General features: G+C 42.0%; 59 non-coding genes and 8 pseudogenes across 59 annotated transcripts; all 67 read right to left on the minus strand.

The window, feature by feature from the left end:
- LOC134892768 (5S ribosomal RNA) overlaps window positions 1-41 on the minus strand; it is a 119-nt pseudogene extending 78 nt beyond the window's left edge.
- A 107-nt stretch (window positions 42-148) lies between these two features.
- LOC135062375 (5S ribosomal RNA) lies at window positions 149-267 on the minus strand. Its single transcript, XR_010248726.1, has one exon. It is a non-coding gene; the product is annotated as a 5S ribosomal RNA (ribosomal RNA).
- Window positions 268-374: 107 nt separating this feature from the next.
- Window positions 375-493, minus strand: LOC134888702 (5S ribosomal RNA; annotated as a pseudogene).
- Window positions 494-600: 107 nt separating this feature from the next.
- LOC134892485 (5S ribosomal RNA) lies at window positions 601-719 on the minus strand (annotated as a pseudogene).
- A 107-nt stretch (window positions 720-826) lies between these two features.
- On the minus strand, window positions 827-945 carry LOC135061681 (5S ribosomal RNA). Its single transcript, XR_010248055.1, has one exon. It is a non-coding gene; the product is annotated as a 5S ribosomal RNA (ribosomal RNA).
- Window positions 946-1,052: 107 nt separating this feature from the next.
- LOC135060030 (5S ribosomal RNA) lies at window positions 1,053-1,171 on the minus strand. Its single transcript, XR_010246423.1, has one exon. It is a non-coding gene; the product is annotated as a 5S ribosomal RNA (ribosomal RNA).
- Window positions 1,172-1,278: 107 nt separating this feature from the next.
- On the minus strand, window positions 1,279-1,397 carry LOC135065641 (5S ribosomal RNA). The gene has a single exon (XR_010251916.1). It is a non-coding gene; the product is annotated as a 5S ribosomal RNA (ribosomal RNA).
- Window positions 1,398-1,504: 107 nt separating this feature from the next.
- Window positions 1,505-1,623, minus strand: LOC134884983 (5S ribosomal RNA). Its single transcript, XR_010169112.1, has one exon. It is a non-coding gene; the product is annotated as a 5S ribosomal RNA (ribosomal RNA).
- A 107-nt stretch (window positions 1,624-1,730) lies between these two features.
- On the minus strand, window positions 1,731-1,849 carry LOC134894009 (5S ribosomal RNA; annotated as a pseudogene).
- A 107-nt stretch (window positions 1,850-1,956) lies between these two features.
- Window positions 1,957-2,075, minus strand: LOC134900860 (5S ribosomal RNA). The gene has a single exon (XR_010174362.1). It is a non-coding gene; the product is annotated as a 5S ribosomal RNA (ribosomal RNA).
- A 107-nt stretch (window positions 2,076-2,182) lies between these two features.
- Window positions 2,183-2,301, minus strand: LOC135066908 (5S ribosomal RNA). Its single transcript, XR_010253143.1, has one exon. It is a non-coding gene; the product is annotated as a 5S ribosomal RNA (ribosomal RNA).
- Window positions 2,302-2,408: 107 nt separating this feature from the next.
- LOC134900701 (5S ribosomal RNA) lies at window positions 2,409-2,527 on the minus strand. The gene has a single exon (XR_010174209.1). It is a non-coding gene; the product is annotated as a 5S ribosomal RNA (ribosomal RNA).
- A 107-nt stretch (window positions 2,528-2,634) lies between these two features.
- LOC134898543 (5S ribosomal RNA) lies at window positions 2,635-2,753 on the minus strand. Its single transcript, XR_010172239.1, has one exon. It is a non-coding gene; the product is annotated as a 5S ribosomal RNA (ribosomal RNA).
- A 107-nt stretch (window positions 2,754-2,860) lies between these two features.
- Window positions 2,861-2,979, minus strand: LOC134885594 (5S ribosomal RNA). The gene has a single exon (XR_010169707.1). It is a non-coding gene; the product is annotated as a 5S ribosomal RNA (ribosomal RNA).
- Window positions 2,980-3,086: 107 nt separating this feature from the next.
- On the minus strand, window positions 3,087-3,205 carry LOC135066167 (5S ribosomal RNA). Its single transcript, XR_010252422.1, has one exon. It is a non-coding gene; the product is annotated as a 5S ribosomal RNA (ribosomal RNA).
- Window positions 3,206-3,312: 107 nt separating this feature from the next.
- Window positions 3,313-3,431, minus strand: LOC134901494 (5S ribosomal RNA). The gene has a single exon (XR_010174984.1). It is a non-coding gene; the product is annotated as a 5S ribosomal RNA (ribosomal RNA).
- Window positions 3,432-3,538: 107 nt separating this feature from the next.
- Window positions 3,539-3,657, minus strand: LOC134901862 (5S ribosomal RNA). The gene has a single exon (XR_010175339.1). It is a non-coding gene; the product is annotated as a 5S ribosomal RNA (ribosomal RNA).
- Window positions 3,658-3,764: 107 nt separating this feature from the next.
- LOC135068642 (5S ribosomal RNA) lies at window positions 3,765-3,883 on the minus strand. Its single transcript, XR_010254837.1, has one exon. It is a non-coding gene; the product is annotated as a 5S ribosomal RNA (ribosomal RNA).
- Window positions 3,884-3,990: 107 nt separating this feature from the next.
- Window positions 3,991-4,109, minus strand: LOC135068045 (5S ribosomal RNA). The gene has a single exon (XR_010254254.1). It is a non-coding gene; the product is annotated as a 5S ribosomal RNA (ribosomal RNA).
- A 107-nt stretch (window positions 4,110-4,216) lies between these two features.
- LOC134898545 (5S ribosomal RNA) lies at window positions 4,217-4,335 on the minus strand. Its single transcript, XR_010172241.1, has one exon. It is a non-coding gene; the product is annotated as a 5S ribosomal RNA (ribosomal RNA).
- A 107-nt stretch (window positions 4,336-4,442) lies between these two features.
- LOC134892369 (5S ribosomal RNA) lies at window positions 4,443-4,561 on the minus strand (annotated as a pseudogene).
- A 107-nt stretch (window positions 4,562-4,668) lies between these two features.
- LOC134888422 (5S ribosomal RNA) lies at window positions 4,669-4,787 on the minus strand (annotated as a pseudogene).
- A 107-nt stretch (window positions 4,788-4,894) lies between these two features.
- LOC134900702 (5S ribosomal RNA) lies at window positions 4,895-5,013 on the minus strand. The gene has a single exon (XR_010174210.1). It is a non-coding gene; the product is annotated as a 5S ribosomal RNA (ribosomal RNA).
- A 107-nt stretch (window positions 5,014-5,120) lies between these two features.
- LOC135061838 (5S ribosomal RNA) lies at window positions 5,121-5,239 on the minus strand. The gene has a single exon (XR_010248206.1). It is a non-coding gene; the product is annotated as a 5S ribosomal RNA (ribosomal RNA).
- A 107-nt stretch (window positions 5,240-5,346) lies between these two features.
- LOC134898547 (5S ribosomal RNA) lies at window positions 5,347-5,465 on the minus strand. The gene has a single exon (XR_010172242.1). It is a non-coding gene; the product is annotated as a 5S ribosomal RNA (ribosomal RNA).
- Window positions 5,466-5,572: 107 nt separating this feature from the next.
- LOC135067980 (5S ribosomal RNA) lies at window positions 5,573-5,691 on the minus strand. Its single transcript, XR_010254190.1, has one exon. It is a non-coding gene; the product is annotated as a 5S ribosomal RNA (ribosomal RNA).
- A 107-nt stretch (window positions 5,692-5,798) lies between these two features.
- On the minus strand, window positions 5,799-5,917 carry LOC135060584 (5S ribosomal RNA). Its single transcript, XR_010246977.1, has one exon. It is a non-coding gene; the product is annotated as a 5S ribosomal RNA (ribosomal RNA).
- Window positions 5,918-6,024: 107 nt separating this feature from the next.
- On the minus strand, window positions 6,025-6,143 carry LOC134900861 (5S ribosomal RNA). The gene has a single exon (XR_010174363.1). It is a non-coding gene; the product is annotated as a 5S ribosomal RNA (ribosomal RNA).
- A 107-nt stretch (window positions 6,144-6,250) lies between these two features.
- LOC135069707 (5S ribosomal RNA) lies at window positions 6,251-6,369 on the minus strand. The gene has a single exon (XR_010255888.1). It is a non-coding gene; the product is annotated as a 5S ribosomal RNA (ribosomal RNA).
- A 107-nt stretch (window positions 6,370-6,476) lies between these two features.
- LOC134901496 (5S ribosomal RNA) lies at window positions 6,477-6,595 on the minus strand. The gene has a single exon (XR_010174986.1). It is a non-coding gene; the product is annotated as a 5S ribosomal RNA (ribosomal RNA).
- Window positions 6,596-6,702: 107 nt separating this feature from the next.
- On the minus strand, window positions 6,703-6,821 carry LOC134898548 (5S ribosomal RNA). Its single transcript, XR_010172243.1, has one exon. It is a non-coding gene; the product is annotated as a 5S ribosomal RNA (ribosomal RNA).
- A 107-nt stretch (window positions 6,822-6,928) lies between these two features.
- On the minus strand, window positions 6,929-7,047 carry LOC134902266 (5S ribosomal RNA). Its single transcript, XR_010175734.1, has one exon. It is a non-coding gene; the product is annotated as a 5S ribosomal RNA (ribosomal RNA).
- Window positions 7,048-7,154: 107 nt separating this feature from the next.
- Window positions 7,155-7,273, minus strand: LOC134892370 (5S ribosomal RNA; annotated as a pseudogene).
- A 107-nt stretch (window positions 7,274-7,380) lies between these two features.
- LOC135066902 (5S ribosomal RNA) lies at window positions 7,381-7,499 on the minus strand. Its single transcript, XR_010253137.1, has one exon. It is a non-coding gene; the product is annotated as a 5S ribosomal RNA (ribosomal RNA).
- A 107-nt stretch (window positions 7,500-7,606) lies between these two features.
- LOC134900703 (5S ribosomal RNA) lies at window positions 7,607-7,725 on the minus strand. Its single transcript, XR_010174211.1, has one exon. It is a non-coding gene; the product is annotated as a 5S ribosomal RNA (ribosomal RNA).
- Window positions 7,726-7,832: 107 nt separating this feature from the next.
- On the minus strand, window positions 7,833-7,951 carry LOC135061839 (5S ribosomal RNA). The gene has a single exon (XR_010248207.1). It is a non-coding gene; the product is annotated as a 5S ribosomal RNA (ribosomal RNA).
- A 107-nt stretch (window positions 7,952-8,058) lies between these two features.
- Window positions 8,059-8,177, minus strand: LOC134898549 (5S ribosomal RNA). The gene has a single exon (XR_010172244.1). It is a non-coding gene; the product is annotated as a 5S ribosomal RNA (ribosomal RNA).
- A 107-nt stretch (window positions 8,178-8,284) lies between these two features.
- Window positions 8,285-8,403, minus strand: LOC135067981 (5S ribosomal RNA). The gene has a single exon (XR_010254191.1). It is a non-coding gene; the product is annotated as a 5S ribosomal RNA (ribosomal RNA).
- Window positions 8,404-8,510: 107 nt separating this feature from the next.
- Window positions 8,511-8,629, minus strand: LOC134900863 (5S ribosomal RNA). The gene has a single exon (XR_010174365.1). It is a non-coding gene; the product is annotated as a 5S ribosomal RNA (ribosomal RNA).
- Window positions 8,630-8,736: 107 nt separating this feature from the next.
- On the minus strand, window positions 8,737-8,855 carry LOC135059116 (5S ribosomal RNA). Its single transcript, XR_010245532.1, has one exon. It is a non-coding gene; the product is annotated as a 5S ribosomal RNA (ribosomal RNA).
- A 107-nt stretch (window positions 8,856-8,962) lies between these two features.
- On the minus strand, window positions 8,963-9,081 carry LOC135064572 (5S ribosomal RNA). Its single transcript, XR_010250879.1, has one exon. It is a non-coding gene; the product is annotated as a 5S ribosomal RNA (ribosomal RNA).
- Window positions 9,082-9,188: 107 nt separating this feature from the next.
- LOC135062585 (5S ribosomal RNA) lies at window positions 9,189-9,307 on the minus strand. The gene has a single exon (XR_010248934.1). It is a non-coding gene; the product is annotated as a 5S ribosomal RNA (ribosomal RNA).
- Window positions 9,308-9,414: 107 nt separating this feature from the next.
- On the minus strand, window positions 9,415-9,533 carry LOC134898550 (5S ribosomal RNA). Its single transcript, XR_010172245.1, has one exon. It is a non-coding gene; the product is annotated as a 5S ribosomal RNA (ribosomal RNA).
- Window positions 9,534-9,640: 107 nt separating this feature from the next.
- Window positions 9,641-9,759, minus strand: LOC135061907 (5S ribosomal RNA). Its single transcript, XR_010248273.1, has one exon. It is a non-coding gene; the product is annotated as a 5S ribosomal RNA (ribosomal RNA).
- A 107-nt stretch (window positions 9,760-9,866) lies between these two features.
- Window positions 9,867-9,985, minus strand: LOC135064085 (5S ribosomal RNA). The gene has a single exon (XR_010250401.1). It is a non-coding gene; the product is annotated as a 5S ribosomal RNA (ribosomal RNA).
- A 107-nt stretch (window positions 9,986-10,092) lies between these two features.
- LOC135058668 (5S ribosomal RNA) lies at window positions 10,093-10,211 on the minus strand. Its single transcript, XR_010245095.1, has one exon. It is a non-coding gene; the product is annotated as a 5S ribosomal RNA (ribosomal RNA).
- A 107-nt stretch (window positions 10,212-10,318) lies between these two features.
- On the minus strand, window positions 10,319-10,437 carry LOC135068836 (5S ribosomal RNA). The gene has a single exon (XR_010255027.1). It is a non-coding gene; the product is annotated as a 5S ribosomal RNA (ribosomal RNA).
- A 107-nt stretch (window positions 10,438-10,544) lies between these two features.
- LOC135058829 (5S ribosomal RNA) lies at window positions 10,545-10,663 on the minus strand. Its single transcript, XR_010245253.1, has one exon. It is a non-coding gene; the product is annotated as a 5S ribosomal RNA (ribosomal RNA).
- A 107-nt stretch (window positions 10,664-10,770) lies between these two features.
- On the minus strand, window positions 10,771-10,889 carry LOC134900864 (5S ribosomal RNA). Its single transcript, XR_010174366.1, has one exon. It is a non-coding gene; the product is annotated as a 5S ribosomal RNA (ribosomal RNA).
- A 107-nt stretch (window positions 10,890-10,996) lies between these two features.
- Window positions 10,997-11,115, minus strand: LOC135060031 (5S ribosomal RNA). The gene has a single exon (XR_010246424.1). It is a non-coding gene; the product is annotated as a 5S ribosomal RNA (ribosomal RNA).
- A 107-nt stretch (window positions 11,116-11,222) lies between these two features.
- Window positions 11,223-11,341, minus strand: LOC135066446 (5S ribosomal RNA). The gene has a single exon (XR_010252694.1). It is a non-coding gene; the product is annotated as a 5S ribosomal RNA (ribosomal RNA).
- A 107-nt stretch (window positions 11,342-11,448) lies between these two features.
- On the minus strand, window positions 11,449-11,567 carry LOC134898551 (5S ribosomal RNA). Its single transcript, XR_010172246.1, has one exon. It is a non-coding gene; the product is annotated as a 5S ribosomal RNA (ribosomal RNA).
- A 107-nt stretch (window positions 11,568-11,674) lies between these two features.
- On the minus strand, window positions 11,675-11,793 carry LOC134901883 (5S ribosomal RNA). Its single transcript, XR_010175359.1, has one exon. It is a non-coding gene; the product is annotated as a 5S ribosomal RNA (ribosomal RNA).
- Window positions 11,794-11,900: 107 nt separating this feature from the next.
- LOC135070162 (5S ribosomal RNA) lies at window positions 11,901-12,019 on the minus strand. The gene has a single exon (XR_010256334.1). It is a non-coding gene; the product is annotated as a 5S ribosomal RNA (ribosomal RNA).
- A 107-nt stretch (window positions 12,020-12,126) lies between these two features.
- Window positions 12,127-12,245, minus strand: LOC134884392 (5S ribosomal RNA). Its single transcript, XR_010168542.1, has one exon. It is a non-coding gene; the product is annotated as a 5S ribosomal RNA (ribosomal RNA).
- Window positions 12,246-12,352: 107 nt separating this feature from the next.
- LOC135059403 (5S ribosomal RNA) lies at window positions 12,353-12,471 on the minus strand. The gene has a single exon (XR_010245807.1). It is a non-coding gene; the product is annotated as a 5S ribosomal RNA (ribosomal RNA).
- A 107-nt stretch (window positions 12,472-12,578) lies between these two features.
- LOC134898552 (5S ribosomal RNA) lies at window positions 12,579-12,697 on the minus strand. The gene has a single exon (XR_010172247.1). It is a non-coding gene; the product is annotated as a 5S ribosomal RNA (ribosomal RNA).
- Window positions 12,698-12,804: 107 nt separating this feature from the next.
- LOC134898553 (5S ribosomal RNA) lies at window positions 12,805-12,923 on the minus strand. The gene has a single exon (XR_010172248.1). It is a non-coding gene; the product is annotated as a 5S ribosomal RNA (ribosomal RNA).
- Window positions 12,924-13,030: 107 nt separating this feature from the next.
- LOC135066174 (5S ribosomal RNA) lies at window positions 13,031-13,149 on the minus strand. The gene has a single exon (XR_010252429.1). It is a non-coding gene; the product is annotated as a 5S ribosomal RNA (ribosomal RNA).
- Window positions 13,150-13,256: 107 nt separating this feature from the next.
- Window positions 13,257-13,375, minus strand: LOC134901006 (5S ribosomal RNA). Its single transcript, XR_010174504.1, has one exon. It is a non-coding gene; the product is annotated as a 5S ribosomal RNA (ribosomal RNA).
- Window positions 13,376-13,482: 107 nt separating this feature from the next.
- Window positions 13,483-13,601, minus strand: LOC135070958 (5S ribosomal RNA). The gene has a single exon (XR_010257105.1). It is a non-coding gene; the product is annotated as a 5S ribosomal RNA (ribosomal RNA).
- A 107-nt stretch (window positions 13,602-13,708) lies between these two features.
- On the minus strand, window positions 13,709-13,827 carry LOC135069794 (5S ribosomal RNA). Its single transcript, XR_010255976.1, has one exon. It is a non-coding gene; the product is annotated as a 5S ribosomal RNA (ribosomal RNA).
- A 107-nt stretch (window positions 13,828-13,934) lies between these two features.
- LOC134891745 (5S ribosomal RNA) lies at window positions 13,935-14,053 on the minus strand (annotated as a pseudogene).
- Window positions 14,054-14,160: 107 nt separating this feature from the next.
- On the minus strand, window positions 14,161-14,279 carry LOC135064573 (5S ribosomal RNA). Its single transcript, XR_010250880.1, has one exon. It is a non-coding gene; the product is annotated as a 5S ribosomal RNA (ribosomal RNA).
- Window positions 14,280-14,386: 107 nt separating this feature from the next.
- On the minus strand, window positions 14,387-14,505 carry LOC135062586 (5S ribosomal RNA). The gene has a single exon (XR_010248935.1). It is a non-coding gene; the product is annotated as a 5S ribosomal RNA (ribosomal RNA).
- A 107-nt stretch (window positions 14,506-14,612) lies between these two features.
- On the minus strand, window positions 14,613-14,731 carry LOC134898554 (5S ribosomal RNA). Its single transcript, XR_010172249.1, has one exon. It is a non-coding gene; the product is annotated as a 5S ribosomal RNA (ribosomal RNA).
- Window positions 14,732-14,838: 107 nt separating this feature from the next.
- LOC134898555 (5S ribosomal RNA) lies at window positions 14,839-14,957 on the minus strand. Its single transcript, XR_010172250.1, has one exon. It is a non-coding gene; the product is annotated as a 5S ribosomal RNA (ribosomal RNA).
- Between the last annotated feature and the right edge of the window lie 43 nt (window positions 14,958-15,000).

The raw sequence follows: 15,000 nt of genomic DNA on the forward strand, positions 1-15,000 counted from the left end.
TAGATGAGATTGGGCGTATCCAGTGTGCTGTGGCTGTAGATGAGCTTTATTGTTTCTGTTAGAACTTTTCTACTTCTAACTACTGGTTCATAAATGAACACGTTTGAAAATGGAATGCATCAACAGAACGGTGTTGGCAGTATAAAAATATCTACAGCACCTTGTATTCCCAGGTGGTCTCCCATCCAAGTACTAACCAGGCCCAACACTGCTTAGCTTCCAAGATCAGATGAGATTGGGCGTATCCAGTGCGGTGTGGCTGAAGATGAGCTTTGTGGTTTCTGTTAGAACTTTTCTACTTCTAACTACTGGTTCATAAATGAATACGTTTGAAAATGGAATGCATCAACAGAACGGTGTTGGCAGTATAAAAATATCTACAGCACCTTGTATTCCTAGGTGGTCTCCCATCCAAGTACTAACCAGGCCCAACACTGCTTAGCTTCCAAGATCAGATGAGATTGGGCGTATCCAGTGTACTGTGGCTGTAGATGAGCTTTGTGGTTTCTGTTAGAACTTTTCTACTTCTAACTACTGGTTCATAAATGAAAACGTTTGAAAATGGAATGCATCAACAGAACGGTGTTGGCAGTATAAAAATATCTACAGCACCTTGTATCACTGGGTGGTCTCCCATCCAAGTACTAACCAGGCCCAACACTGCTTAGCTTCCAAGATCAGATGAGATTGGGCGTATCCAGTGTGGTGTGGCTGTAGATGAGCTTTGTGGTTTTTGTTAGAACTTTTCTACTTCTAACTACTGGTTCATAAATTAATACGTTTGAAAATGGAATGCATCAACAGAACGGTGTTGGCAGTATAAAAATATCTACAGCACCTTGTATTCCCAGGTGGTCTCCCATCCAAGTACTAACCAGGCCCAACACTGCTTAGCTTCCAAGATCAGATGAGATTGGGCGTATCCAGTGTGGTGTGGCTGAAGATGAGCTTTGTGGTTTCTGTTAGAACTTTTCTACTTCTAACTACTGGTTCATAAATGAATACGTTTGAAAATGGAATGCATCAACAGAACGGTGTTGGCAGTATAAAAATATCTACAGCACCTTGTATTCCCAGGTGGTCTCCCATCCAAGTACTAACCAGGCCCAACACTGCTTAGCTTCCAAGATCAGATGAGATTGGGCGTATCCAGTGTGGTGTTGCTGTAGATGAACTTTCTGGTTTCTGTTAGAACTTTTCTACTTCTAACTACTGGTTCATAAATGCATAGATTTGAAAATTGAATGCATCAACAGAACGGTGTTGGCAGTATAAAAATATCTACAGCACCTTGTATTCCTAGGTGGTCTCCCATCCAAGTACTAACCAGGCCCAACACTGCTTAGCTTCCAAGATCAGATGAGATTGGGCGTACCCAGTGTGGTGTGGCTGTAGATGAGCTTTGTGGTTTCTGTTAGAACTTTTCTACTTCTAACTACTGGTTCATAAATGAAAACGTTTGAAAATGGAATGCATCAACAGACCGGTGTTGGCAGTATAAAAATATCTACAGCACCTTGTATTCCCAGGTGGTCTCCCATCCAAGTACTAACCAGGCCCAACACTGCTTAGCTTCCAAGATCAGATGAGATTGGGCGTATCCAGTGTACTGTGGCTGTAGATGAGCTTTGTGGTTTCTGTTAGAACTTTTCTACTTCTAACTACTGGTTCATAAATGAAAACGTTTGAAAATGGAATGCATCAACAGAACGGTGTTGGCAGTATAAAAATATCTACAGCACCTTGTATCACTGGGTGGTCTCCCATCCAAGTACTAACCAGGCCCAACACTGCTTAGCTTCCAAGATCAGATGAGATTGGGCGTATCCAGTGTGGTGTTGCTGTAGATGAACTTTCTGGTTTCTGTTAGAACTTTTCTACTTCTAACTACTGGTTCATAAATGAATACGTTTGAAAATGGAATGCATCAACAGAACGGTGTTGGCAGTATAAAAATATCTACAGCACCTTGTATTCCCAGGTGGTCTCCCATCCAAGTACTAACCAGGCCCAACACTGCTTAGCTTCCAAGATCAGATGAGATTGGGCGTATCCAGTGCGGTGTGGCTGTAGATGAGCTTTGTGGTTTCTGTTAGAACTTTTCTACTTCTAACTACTGGTTCATAAATGAATACGTTTGAAAATGGAATGCATCAACAGAACGGTGTTGGCAGTATAAAAATATCTACAGCACCTTGTATTCCCAGGTGGTCTCCCATCCAAGTACTAACCAGGCCCAACACTGCTTAGCTTTCAAGATCAGATGAGATTGGGCGTATCCAGTGTGGTGTTGCTGTAGATGAACTTTCTGGTTTCTGTTAGAACTTTTCTACTTCTAACTACTGGTTCATAAATGAATACGTTTTAAAATGGAATGCATCAACAGAACGGTGTTGGCAGTATAAAAATATCTACAGCACCATGTATTCCCAGGTGGTCTCCCATCCAAGTACTAACCAGGCCCAACACTGCTTAGCTTCCAAGATCAGATGAGATTGGGCGTATCCAGTGTGGTGTGGCTGTAGATGAGCTTTGTGGTTTATGTTGGAACTTTTCTACTTCTAACTACTGGTTCATAAATGAATACATTTGAAAATGGAATGCATCAACAGAACGGTGTTGGCAGTATAAAAATATCTACAGCACCTTGTATTCCCAGGTGGTCTCCCATCCAAGTACTAACCAGGCCCAACACTGCTTAGCTTCCAAGATCAGATGAGATTGGGCGTATCCAGTGTGGTGTGGCTGTAGATGAGCTTAGTGGTTTCTGTTAGAACTTTTCTACTTCTAACTACTGGTTCATAAATGAATACGTTTTAAAATGGAATGCATCAACAGAACGGTGTTGGCAGTATAAAAATAGCTACAGCACCTTGTATTCCTAGGTGGTCTCCCATCCAAGTACTAACCAGGCCCAACACTGCTTAGCTTCCAAGATCAGATGAGATTGGGCGTATCCAGTGTGGGGTGGCTGTAGATGAGCTTTGTGGTTTCTGTTTGAACTTTTCTACTTCTAACTACTGGTTCATAAATGAATACGTTTGAAAATGGAATGCATCAACAGAACGGTGTTGGCAGTATAAAAATAGCTACAGCACCTTGTATTCCCAGGTGGTCTCCCATCCAAGTACTAACCAGGCCCAACACTGCTTTGCTTCCAAGATCAGATGAGATTGGGCGTATCCAGTGTGGTGTGGCTGTAGATGAGCTTTGTGGTTTCTGTTTGAACTTTTCTACTTCTAACTACTGGTTCATAAATGAATACGTTTGAAAATGGAATGCATCAACAGAACGGTGTTGGTAGTATAAAAATATCTACAGCACCTTGTATTCCCAGGTGGTCTCCCATCCAAGTACTAACCTAGCCCAACACTGCTTAGCTTCCAAGATCAGATGAGATTGGGCGTATCCAGTGTGGTGTGGCTGTAGATGAGCTTTGTGGTTTCTGTTAGAACTTTTCTACTTCTAACTACTGGTTCATAAATGAATACGTTTGAAAATGGAATGCATCAACAGAACGGTGTTGGCAGTATAAAAATATCTACAGCACCTTGTATTCCCAGGTGGTCTCCCATCCAAGTACTAACCAGGCCCAACACTGCTTAGCTTCCAAGATCAGATGAGATTGGGCGTATCCAGTGCGGTATGGCTGTAGATGAGCTTTGTGGTTTCTGTTAGAACTTTTCTACTTCTAACTACTGGTTCATAAATGAATACGTTTGAAAATGGAATGCATCAACAGAACGGTGTTGGCAGTATAAAAATATCTACAGCACCTTGTATTCCCAGGTGGTCTCCCATCCAAGTACTAACCAGGCCCAACACGGCTTAGCTTCCAAGATCAGATGAGATTGGGCGTATCCAGTGTGGTGTTGCTGTAGATGAACTTTCTGGTTTCTGTTAGAACTTTTCTACTTCTAACTACTGGTTCATAAATGAATACGTTTTAAAATGGAATGCATCAACAGAACGGTGTTGGCAGTATAAAAATATCTACAGCACCATGTATTCCCAGGTGGTCTCCCATCCAAGTACTAACCAGGCCCAACATTGCTTAGCTTCCAAGATCAGATGAGATTGGGCATATCCAGTGTGGTGTGGCTGTAGATGAGCTTTGTGGTTTCTGTTAGAACTTTTCTACTTCTAACTACTGGTTCATAAATGAATACGTTTGAAAATGGAATGCATCAACAGAACGGTGTTGGCAGTAAAAAAATATCTACAGCACCTTGTATTCCCAGGTGGTCTCCCATCCAAGTACTAACCAGGCCCAACACTGCTTAGCTTCCAAGATCAGATGAGATTGGGCGTATCCAGTGTGGTGTGGCTGTAGATGAGCTTTGTCGTTTCTGTTTGAACTTTTCTACTTCTAACTACTGGTTCATAAATGAATACATTTGAAAATTGAATGCATCAACAGAACGGTGTTGGCAGTATAAAAATATCTACAGCACCTTGTATTCCTAGGTGATCTGCCATCCAAGTACTAACCAGGCCCAACACTGCTTAGCTTCCAAGATCAGATGAGATTGGGCATATCCAGTGTGGTGTTGCTGTAGATGAACTTTCTGGTTTCTGTTAGAACTTTTCTACTTCTAACTACTGGTTCATAAATGAATACGTTTGAAAATGGAATGCATCAACAGAACGGTGTTGGTAGAATAAAAATATCTACAGCACCTTGTATTCCCAGGTGATCTCCCATCCAAGTACTAACCAGGCTCAACACTGCTTAGCTTCCAAGATCAGATGAGATTGGGCGTATCCAGTGTGGTGTTGCTGTAGATGAACTTTCTGGTTTCTGTTAGAACTTTTCTACTTCTAACTACTGGTTCATAAATGAATACGTTTTAAAATGGAATGCATCAACAGAACGGTGTTGGCAGTATAAAAATATCTACAGCACCATGTATTCCCAGGTGGTCTCCCATCCAAGTACTAACCAGGCCCAACACTGCTTAGCTTCCAAGATCAGATGAGATTGGGCGTATCCAGTGTGGTGTGGCTGTAGATGAGCTTTGTGGTTTCTGTTGGAACTTTTCTACTTCTAACTACTGGTTCATAAATGAATACATTTGAAAATGGAATGCATCAAAAGAACGGTGTTGGCAGTATAAAAATATCTACAGCACCTTGTCTTCCCAGGTGGTCTCCCATCCAAGTACTAACCAGGCCCAACACTGCTTAGCTTCCAAGATCAGATGAGATTGGGCGTATCCAGTGTGGTGTGGCTGTATATGAGCTTTGTGGTTTCTGTTAGAACTTTTCTACTTCTAACTACTGGTTCATAAATGAATACGTTTGAAAATGGAATGCATCAACAGAACGGTGTTGGCAGTATAAAAATATCTACAGCACCTTGTATTCCCAGGTGGTCTCCCATCCAAGTACTAACCAGGCCCAACACTGCTTAGCTTCCAAGATCAGATGAGATTGGGCGTATCCAGTGTGGTGTGGCTGTAGATGAGCTTAGTGGTTTCTGTTAGAACTTTTCTACTTCTAACTACTGGTTCATAAATGAATACGTTTTAAAATGGAATGCATCAACAGAACGGTGTTGGCAGTATAAAAATAGCTACAGCACCTTGTATTCCCAGGTGGTCTCCCATCCAAGTACTAACCAGGCCCAACACTGCTTAGCTTCCAAGATCAGATGAGATTGGGCGTATCCAGTGTGGGGTGGCTGTAGATGAGCTTTGTGGTTTCTGTTTGAACTTTTCTACTTCTAACTACTGGTTCATAAATGAATACGTTTGAAAATGGAATGCATCAACAGAACGGTGTTGGCAGTATAAAAATAGCTACAGCACCTTGTATTCCCAGGTGGTCTCCCATCCAAGTACTAACCAGGCCCAACACTGCTTAGCTTCCAAGATCAGATGAGATTGGGCGTATCCAGTGTGGTGTGGCTGTAGATGAGCTTTATGGTTTCTGTTTGAACTTTTCTACTTCTAACTACTGGTTCATAAATGAATACGTTTGAAAATGGAATGCATCAACAGAACGGTGTTGGCAGTATAAAAATATCTACAGCACCTTGTATTCCCAGGTGGTCTCCCATCCAAGTACTAACCAGGCCCAACACTGCTTAGCTTCCAAGATCAGATGAGATTGGGCGTATCCAGTGCGGTGTGGCTGTAGATGAGCTTTGGGGTTTCTGTTAGAACTTTTCTACTTCTAACTACTGGTTCATAAATGAATACGTTTGAAAATGGAATGCATCAACAGAACGGTGTTGGCAGTATAAAAATATCTACAGCACCTTGTATTCCCAGGTGGTCTCCCATCCAAGTACTAACCAGGCCCAACACTGCTTAGTTTCCAAGATCAGATGAGATTGGGCGTATCCAGTGTGGTGTTGCTGTAGATGAACTTTCTGGTTTCTGTTAGAACTTTTCTACTTCTAACTACTGGTTCATAAATGAATACGTTTGAAAATGGAATGCATCAACAGAACGGTGTTGGTAGTATAAAAATATCTACAGCACCTTGTATTCCCAGGTGGTCTCCCATCCAAGTACTAACCTAGCCCAACACTGCTTAGCTTCCAAGATCAGATGAGATTGGGCGTATCCAGTGTGGTGTGGCTGTAGATGAGCTTTGTGGTTTCTGTTAGAACTTTTCTACTTCTAACTACTGGTTCATAAATGAATACGTTTGAAAATGGAATGCATCAACAGAACGGTGTTGGCAGTATAAAAATATCTACAGCACCTTGTATTCCCAGGTGGTCTCCCATCCAAGTACTAACCAGGCCCAACACTGCTTAGCTTCCAAGATCAGATGAGATTGGGCGTATCCAGTGTGGTGTGGCTGTAGATGAGCTTTGTGGTTTCTGTTAGAACTTTTCTACTTCTAACTACTGGTTCATAAATGAATACGTTTGAAAATGGAATGCATCAACAGAACGGTGTTGGCAGTAAAAAAATATCTACAGCACCTTGTATTCCCAGGTGGTCTCCCATCCAAGTACTAACCAGGCCCAACACTGCTTAGCTTCCAAGATCAGATGAGATTGGGCGTATCCAATGTGGTGTGGCTGTAGATGAGCTTTGTCGTTTCTGTTTGAACTTTTCTACTTCTAACTACTGGTTCATAAATGAATACATTTGAAAATTGAATGCATCAACAGAACGGTGTTGGCAGTATAAAAATATCTACAGCACCTTGTATTCCTAGGTGATCTGCCATCCAAGTACTAACCAGGCCCAACACTGCTTAGCTTCCAAGATCAGATGAGATTGGGCATATCCAGTGTGGTGTTGCTGTAGATGAACTTTCTGGTTTCTGTTAGAACTTTTCTACTTCTAACTACTGGTTCATAAATGAATACGTTTGAAAATGGAATGCATCAACAGAACGGTGTTGGTAGAATAAAAATATCTACAGCACCTTGTATTCCCAGGTGATCTCCCATCCAAGTACTAACCAGGCCCAACACTGCTTAGCTTCCAAGATCAGATGAGATTGGGCGTATCCAGTGTGGTGTTGCTGTAGATGAACTTTCTGGTTTCTGTTAGAACTTTTCTACTTCTAACTACTGGTTCATAAATGAATACGTTTTAAAATGGAATGCATCAACAGAACGGTGTTGGCAGTATAAAAATATCTACAGCACCATGTATTCCCAGGTGGTCTCCCATCCAAGTACTAACCAGGCCCAACACTGCTTAGCTTCCAAGATCAGATGAGATTGGGCGTATCCAGTGTGGTGTGGCTGTAGATGAGCTTTGTGGTTTCTGTTGGAACTTTTCTACTTCTAACTACTGGTTCATAAATGAATACATTTGAAAATGGAATGCATCAACAGAACGGTGTTGGCAGTATAAAAATATCTACAGCACCTTGTCTTCCCAGGTGGTCTCCCATCCAAGTACTAACCAGGCCCAACACTGCTTAGCTTCCAAGATCAGATGAGATTGGGCGTATCCAGTGTGGTGTGGCTGTATATGAGCTTTGTGGTTTCTGTTAGAACTTTTCTACTTCTAACTACTGGTTCATAAATGAATACGTTTGAAAATGGAATGCATCAACAGAACGGTGTTGGCAGTATAAAAATATCTACAGCACCTTGTATTCCCAGGTGGTCTCCCATCCAAGTACTAACCAGGCCCAACACTGCTTAGCTTCCAAGATCAGATGAGATTGGGCGTATCCAGTGTGGTGTGGCTGTAGATGAGCTTAGTGGTTTCTGTTAGAACTTTTCTACTTCTAACTACTGGTTCATAAATGAATACGTTTTAAAATGGAATGCATCAACAGAACGGTGTTGGCAGTATAAAAATAGCTACAGCACCTTGTATTCCCAGGTGGTCTCCCATCCAAGTACTAACCAGGCCCAACACTGCTTAGCTTCCAAGATCAGATGAGATTGGGCGTATCCAGTGTGGGGTGGCTGTAGATGAGCTTTGTGGTTTCTGTTTGAACTTTTCTACTTCTAACTACTGGTTCATAAATGAATACGTTTGAAAATGGAATGCATCAACAGAACGGTGTTGGCAGTATAAAAATATCTACAGCACCTTGTATTCCCAGGTGGTCTCCCATCCAAGTACTAACCAGGCCCAACACTGCTTAGCTTCCAAGATCAGATGAGATTGGGCGTATCCAGTGCGGTGTGGCTGTAGATGAGCTTTGCGGTTTCTGTTAGAACTTTTCTACTTCTAACTACTGGTTCATAAATGAATACGTTTGAAAATGGAATGCATCAACAGAACGGTGTTGGCAGTATAAAAATATCTACAGCACCTTGTATTCCCAGGTGGTCTCCCATCCAAGTACTAACCAGGCCCAACACTGCTTAGCTTCCAAGATCAGATGAGATTGGGCATATCCAGTGTGGTGTGGCTGTAGATGAGCTTTGTGGTTTCTGTTAGAACTTTTCTACTTCTAACTACTGGTTCATAAATGAAAACGTTTGAAAATGGAATGCATCAACAGAACGGTGTTGGCAGTATAAAAATATCTACAACACCATGTATTCCCAGGTGGTCTCCCATCCAAGTACTAACCAGGCCCAACACTGCTTAGCTTCCAAGATCAGATGAGATTGGGCATATCCAGTGTGGTGTGGCTGTAGATGAGCTTTGTGGTTTCTGTTAGAACTTTTCTACTTCTAACTACTGGTTCATAAATGAATACGTTTAAAAATGGAATGCATCAACAGAACGGTGTTGGCAGTATAAAAATATCTACAGCACCATGTATTCCCAGGTGGTCTCCCATCCAAGTACTAACCAGGCCCAACACTGCTTAGCTTCCAAGATCAGACGAGATTGGGCATATCCAGTGTGGTGTGGCTGTAGATGAGCTTTGTGGTTTCTGTTAGAACTTTTCTACTTCTAACTACTGGTTCATAAATGAATACGTTTGAAAATGGAATGCATCAACAGAACGGTGTTGGCAGTATAAAAATATCTACAGCACCTTGTATTCCCAGGTGGTCTCCCATCCAAGTACTAACCAGGCCCAACACTGCTTAGCTTCCAAGATCAGATGAGATTGGGCGTATCCAGTGTGGTGTGGCTGTAGATGAGCTTGGTGGTTTCTGTTAGAACTTTTCTACTTCTAACTACTGGTTCATAAATGAATACGTTTGAAAATGGAGTGCATCAACAGAACGGTGTTGGCAGTATAAAAATATCTACAGCACCTTGTATTCCCAGGTGGTCTCCCATCCAAATACTAACCAGGCCCAACACTGCTTAGCTTCCAAGATCAGATGAGATTGGGCGTATCCAGTGTGGTGTGGCTGTAGATGAGCTTAGTGGTTTCTGTTAGAACTTTTCTACTTCTAACTACTGGTTCATAAATGAATACATTTTAAAATGGAATGCATCAACAGAACGGTGTTGGCAGTATAAAAATAGCTACAGCACCTTGTATTCCCAGGTGGTCTCCCATCCAAGTACTAACCAAGCCCAACACTGCTTAGCTTCCAAGATCAGATGAGATTGGGCGTATCCAGTGTGGTGTGGCTGTAGATGAGCTTTGTGGTTTCTGTTTGAACTTTTCTACTTCTAACTACTGGTTCATAAATGAATACGTTTGAAAATGGAATGCATCAACAGAACGGTGTTGGCAGTATAAAAATATCTACAGCACCTTGTATTCCCAGGTGGTCTCCCATCCAAGTACTGACCAGGCCCAACACTGCTTAGCTTCCAAGATCAGATGAGATTGGGCGTATCCAGTGTGGTGTGGCTGTAGATGAGCTTTGTTGTTTCTGTTAGAACTTTTCTACTTCTAATTACTGGTTCATAAATGAATACGTTTGAAAATGGAATGCATCAACAGAACGGTGTTGGCAGTATAAAAATATCTACAGCACCTTGTATTCCCAGGTGGTCTCCCATCCAAGTACTAACCAGGCCGAACACTGCTTAGCTTCCAAGATCAGATGAGATTGGGCGTATCCAGTGTGGTGTGGCTGTAGATGAGCTTTGTGGTTTCTGTTTGAACTTTTCTACTTCTAACTACTGGTTCATAAATGAATACGTTTGAAAATGGAATGCATCAACAGAACGGTGTTGGTAGTATAAAAATATCTACAGCACCTTGTATTCCCAGGTGGTCTCCCATCCAAGTACTAACCAGGCCCAACACTGCTTAGCTTCCAAGATCAGATGCGATTGGGCGTATCCAGTGTGGTGTGGCTGTAGATGAGCTCTGTGGTTTCTGTTAGAACTTTTCTACTTCTAACTACTGGTTCATAAATGAAAACGTTTGAAAATGGAATGCATCAACAGAACGGTGTTGGCAGTATTAAAATATCTACAGCACCTTGTATTCCCAGGTGGTCTCCCATCCAAGTACTAACCAGGCCCAACACTGCTTAGCTTCCAAGATCAGATGAGATTGGGCGTATCCAGTGCGGTGTGGCTGTAGATGAGCTTTGGGGTTTCTGTTAGAACTTTTCTACTTCTAACTACTGGTTCATAAATGAATACGTTTGAAAATGGAATGCATCAACAGAACGGTGTTGGCAGTATAAAAATATCTACAGCACCTTGTATTCCCAGGTGGTCTCCCATCCAAGTACTAACCAGGCCCAACACTGCTTAGCTTCCAAGATCAGATGAGATTGGGCGTATCCAGTGTGGTGTTGCTGTAGATGAACTTTCTGGTTTCTGTTAGAACTTTTCTACTTCTAACTACTGGTTCATAAATGAATACGTTTTAAAATGGAATGCATCAACAGAACGGTGTTGGCAGGATAAAAATATCTACAGCACCATGTATTCCCAGGTGGTCTCCCATCCAAGTACTAACCAGGCCCAACACTGCTTAGCGTCCAAGATCAGATGAGATTGGGCATATCCAGTGTGGTGTGGCTGTAGATGAGCTTTGTGGTTTCTGTTAGAACTTTTCTACTTCTAACTACTGGTTTATAAATGAATACGTTTGAAAATGGAATGCATCAACAGAACGGTGTTGGCAGTATAAAAATATCTACAGCACCTTGTATTCCCAGGTGGTCTCCCATCCAAGTACTAACCAGGCCCAACACTGCTTAGCTTCCAAGATCAGATGAGATTGGGCGTATCCAGTGTGGTGTGGCTGTAGATGAGCTTGGTGGTTTCTGTTAGAACTTTTCTACTTCTAACTACTGGTTCATAAATGAATACGTTTGAAAATGGAATGCATCAACAGAACGGTGTTGGCAGTATAAAAATATCTACAGCACCTTGCATTCCCAGGTGGTCTCCCATCCAAGTACTAACCAGGCCCAACACTGCTTAGCTTCCAAGATCAGATGAGATTGGGCGTATCCAGTGTGGTGTGGCTGTAGATGAGCTTAGTGGTTTCTGTTAGAACTTTTCTACTTCTAACTACTGGTTCATAAATGAATACATTTTAAAATGGAATGCATCAACAGAACGGTGTTGGCAGTATAAAAATAGCTACAGCACCTTGTATTCCCAGGTGGTCTCCCATCCAAGTACTAACCAGGCCCAACACTGCTTAGTTTCCAAGATCAGATGAGATTGGGCGTATCCAGTGTGGTGTGGCTGTAGATGAGCTTTGTCGTTTCTGTTTGAACTTTTCTACTTCTAACTACTGGTTCATAAATGAATACTTTTGAAAATTGAATGCATCAACAGAACGGTGTTGGCAGTATAAAAATATCTACAGCACCTTGTATTCCTAGGTGATCTCCCATCCAAGTACTAACCAGGCCCAACACTGCTTAGCTTCCAAGATCAGATGAGATTGGGCATATCCAGTGTGGTGTGGCTGTAGATGAGCTTTGTGGTTTCTGTTAGAACTTTTCTACTTCTAACTACTGGTTCATAAATGAAAACGTTTGAAAATGGAATGCATCAACAGAACGGTGTTGGCAGTATAAAAATATCTACAGCACCATGTATTCCCAGGTGGTCTCCCATCCAAGTACTAACCAGGCCCAACACTGCTTAGCTTCCAAGATCAGATGAGATTGGGCATATCCAGTGTGGTGTGGCTGTAGATGAGCTTTGTGGTTTCTGTTAGAACTTTTCTACTTCTAACTACTGGTTCATAAATGAATACGTTTGAAAATGGAATGCATCAACAGAACGGTGTTGGCAGTATAAAAATATCTACAGCACCTTGTATTCCCAGGTGGTCTCCCATCCAAGTACTAACCAGGCCCAACACTGCTTAGCTTCCAAGATCAGATGAGATTGGGCGTATCCAGTGTGGTGTGGCTGTAGATGAGCTTGGTGGTTTCCTTTAGAACTTTTCTACTTCTAACTACTGGTTCATAAATGAATACGTTTGAAAATGGAATGCATCAACAGAACGCTGTTGGCAGTATAAAAATATCTACAGCACCTTGTATTCCCAGGTGGTCTCCCATCCAAGTACTAACCAGGCCCAACACTGCTTAGCTTCCAAGATCAGATGAGATTGGGCGTATCCAGTGTGGTGTGGCTGTAGATGAGCTTAGTGGTTTCTGTTAGAACTTTTCTACTTCTAACTACTGGTTCATAAATGAATACATTTTAAAATGGAATGCATCAACAGAACGGTGTTGGCAGTATAAAAATAGCTACAGCACCTTGTATTCCTAGGTGGTCTCCCATCCAAGTACTAACCAGGCCCAACACTGCTTAGCTTCCAAGATCAGATGAGATTGGGCGTATCCAGTGTGGTGTGGCTGTAGATGAGCTTTGTGGTTTCTGTTAGAACTTTTCTACTTCTAACTACTGGTTCATAAATGAATACGTTTTAAAATGGAATGCATCAACAGAACGGTGTTGGCAGTATAAAAATATCTACAGCACCTTGTATTCCCAGGTGGTCTCCCATCCAAGTACTAACCAGGCCCAACACTGCTTAGCTTCCAAGATCAGATGAGATTGGGTGTATCCAGTGTGGTGTTGCTGTAGATGAACTTTCTGGTTTCTGTTAGAACTTTTCTACTTCTAACTACTGGTTCATAAATGAATACGTTTTAAAATGGAATGCTTCAACAGAACGGTGTTGGCAGTATAAAAATATCTACAGCACCTTGTATTCCCAGGTGGTCTCCCATCCAAGTACTAACCAGGCCCAACACTGCTTAGTTTTCAAGATCAGATGAGATTGGGCGTATCCAGTGTGGTGTGGCTGTAGATGAGCTTAGTGGTTTCTGTTAGAACTTTTCTACTTCTAACTACTGGTTCATAAATGAATACATTTTAAAATGGAATGCATCAACAGAACGGTGTTGGCAGTATAAAAATAGCTACAGCACCTTGTATTCCCAGGTGGTCTCCCATCCAAGTACTAACCAGGCCCAACACTGCTTAGCTTCCAAGATCAGATGAGATTGGTCGTATCCAGTGTGGTGTGGCTGTAGATGAGCTTTGTCGTTTCTGTTTGAACTTTTCTACTTCTAACTACTGGTTCATAAATGAATACATTTGAAAATTGAATGCATCAACAGAACGGTGTTGGCAGTATAAAAATATCTACAGCACCTTGTATTCCTGGGTGATCTCCCATCCAAGTACTAACCAGGCCCAATACTGCTTAGCTTCCAAGATCAGATGAGATTGGGCATATCCAGTGTGGTGTGGCTGTAGATGAGCTTTGTGGTTTCTGTTAGAACTTTTCTACTTCTAACTACTGGTTCATAAATGAAAACGTTTGAAAATGGAATGCATCAACAGAACGGTGTTGGCAGTATAAAAATATCTACAACACCATGTATTCCCAGGTGGTCTCCCATCCAAGTACTAACCAGGCCCAACACTGCTTAGCTTCCAAGATCAGATGAGATTGGGCATATCCAGTGTGGTGTGGCTGTAGATGAGCTTTGTGGTTTCTGTTAGAACTTTTCTACTTCTAACTACTGGTTCATAAATGAATACGTTTGAAAATGGAATGCATCAACAGAACGGTGTTGGCAGTATAAAAATATCTACAGCACCATGTATTCCCAGGTGGTCTCCCATCCAAGTACTAACCAGGCCCAACACTGCTTAGCTTCCAAGATCAGACGAGATTGGGCATATCCAGTGTGGTGTGGCTGTAGATGAGCTTTGAGGTTTCTGTTAGAACTTTTCTACTTCTAACTACTGGTTCATAAATGAATACGTTTGAAAATGGAATGCATCAACAGAACGGTGTTGGCAGTATAAAAATATCTACAGCACCTTGTATTCCCAGGTGGTCTCCCATCCAAGTACTAACCAGGCCCAACACTGCTTAGCTTCCAAGATCAGATGAGATTGGGCGTATCCAGTGTGGTGTGGCTGTAGATGAGCTTGGTGGTTTCTGTTAGAACTTTTCTACTTCTAACTACTGGTTCATAAATGAATACGTTTGAAAATGGAATGCATCAACAGAACGGTGTTGGCAGTATAAAAATATCTACAGCACCTTGTATTCCCAGGTGGTCTCCCATCCAAGTACTAACCAGGCCCAACACTGCTTAGCTTCCAAGATCAGATGAGATTGGGCGTATCCAGTGTGGTGTGGCTGTAGATGAGCTTAGTGGTTTCTGTTAGAACTTTTCTACTTCTAACTACT

This window comes from Pseudophryne corroboree, chromosome 3, assembly GCF_028390025.1.
Source record: "Pseudophryne corroboree isolate aPseCor3 chromosome 3, aPseCor3.hap2, whole genome shotgun sequence".
In the NCBI taxonomy this organism is placed as follows: domain Eukaryota; kingdom Metazoa; phylum Chordata; class Amphibia; order Anura; family Myobatrachidae; genus Pseudophryne; species Pseudophryne corroboree.